The 1,953-nt window shown below is 39.9% G+C and overlaps 1 pseudogene; it reads left to right on the top strand.

Moving 5' to 3' along the window:
• The first annotated feature begins 725 nt into the window (after positions 1 to 725).
• On the top strand, positions 726 to 1,745 carry LOC133248727 (olfactory receptor 6C1-like; annotated as a pseudogene).
• The last annotated feature ends 208 nt before the right edge of the window (positions 1,746 to 1,953 follow it).

Raw genomic sequence — 1,953 nt, 5'->3', positions numbered from 1 at the left:
GAAACAGTGTCAGATTTTTTTTTTGCGGTGAGGGGGGGAGGCTCCAAAATCACTGCAGATGGTGACTGCAGCCATGAAATTAAAAGACGCTTACTCCTTGGAAGGAAAGTTATGACCAACCTAGATAGCATATTCAAAAGCAGAGACATTACTTTGCCAACAAAGGTCCATTTAGTCAAGGCTATGGTTTTTTCTGTGGTCATGTATAGATGTAAGAGTTGGACTGTGAAGAAGCTGAGTGCCAAGGAATTGATGCTTTTGATCTATGATATTGAAGAAGACTCTTGAGAGTCCCTTGGAGTGTAAGGAGATCCAACCAGTCCATTCTGAAGATCAGCCCAGGGATTTCTTTCAAGGTAATGATGCTGAAGTTGAAACTCCAGTACTTTGGCCACCTCATGTGAAGAGTTGACTCATTGGAAAGACTATGATGCTGGGAGGCATTGGGGGCATGAGGAGAAGGGGACGGCAGAGGATGAGATTGCTAGATGGCATCACTGACTCGATGGACGTGAGTCTGAGTGAACTCCGGGAGTTGTTGATGGACAGGGAGACCTGGCGTGCTGCGATTCATGAGGTTGCAAAGAGTCGGACACGACTGAGTGACTGAACTGAATTTAACTGAACTGACACTAGGATATTTGGTAATCTTCTCTTCTTGTGTATTCCTTGTGCTTTCTCTTGTAGGTCTCCTGGAAGGAGAAAAACAAACAAGCAACTGAAGAATGAGAAAGCACACAGAAACAATAGAGTTTATCCTCCTGGGGCTGTTAGACGACTCACAACTTCAAGTTGTGATCTTTGTCTTTCTGCTCATCACCTACACGCTCAGCATCACTGGGAACCTGACCATTATCACCCCGACCCTGCTGGATACCCACTTCCAAACCCCCATGTATTTGTTCCTCAGAAATTTCTCCGTCTTAGAAGTATCATTCACAACTGTCAGTACACCCAAGTTCCTGGCCACCATTGTTACAGGAGACAAAACCTTTTCTTTTAATGATTGCATTGATCAGTTATTTTATTTTATTTTTTTCATTCTCCTTGGAGTCACTGAGTTTTACCTTCTGTCTGCCGTGTCCTATGACTGCTACATTGCCATCTGCAATCCCCTGCATTACATGACCGTCATGAATCACAGAGTCTGCACACTACTTGTCTTCTCTTCCTGGCTAGTTTCATTCTTAAACATATTCCCTGCAGTCATGTTGCTCTTAATCCTTGATTACTGTAGGTCTAATATTATTTACTATTTTACCTGTGATTATTTTCCATTGATTCAACTGTCTTGTTCAGATACAAACTTTCTCGAAATGATGTGTTTTTCCTGTGCTGTGTTTACGCTAATGTTCATTTTGGCATTGATAATTCTGTCCTATACATACATCATCAGAACAATTTTAAGAATTTCTTCTACTAGTCAGAGGACAAAGGCCTTTTCACATGTTCTTCCCACATGATTGTCATCCCCATCTGTTATGGCAGCTGCATTTTTATGTACATTAAACCCTCAGCACAGGATAGGGAGTGGCTGTGAGTGGCTTTCTTTGAGCAAGGGAGTGGCTGTGCTAAACACCTCAGTAGCCCCCATGCTGAACCCCTTCATTTACAGCCTACAGAATCAGAAAGTCAAACAAGCCTTCATGGACATGGCAAAAAAAGACTATTTTTCAGAAGCAAATGAAATGGTCTGCTATAATAAATTAGAGACATCTTGCAGGGCAACTTTAAAAAATATATAATCAAGAATTTTAATAACTTATTCAAATCAAATGGCTTCTGTGTCAACCTTGTTTATTATTTTTATCCCTAGGAGTTTAAAATCATATTTATTTATATATTTCTCATTCAATTTAAACAACTTTTCTTATGTCTTTCTGACTCCCATTCTTCTGAACATTTTGTTATTTGCAACTTCTTAAATTAAAAATTGTTTAATATAAATTCCTG

Source organism: Bos javanicus, chromosome 5, assembly GCF_032452875.1.
Source record: "Bos javanicus breed banteng chromosome 5, ARS-OSU_banteng_1.0, whole genome shotgun sequence".
NCBI lineage: Eukaryota > Metazoa > Chordata > Mammalia > Artiodactyla > Bovidae > Bos > Bos javanicus.
Note: the sequence above shows the minus strand (reverse complement) of the source record. Positions and strands in the feature narration are given on the sequence as shown.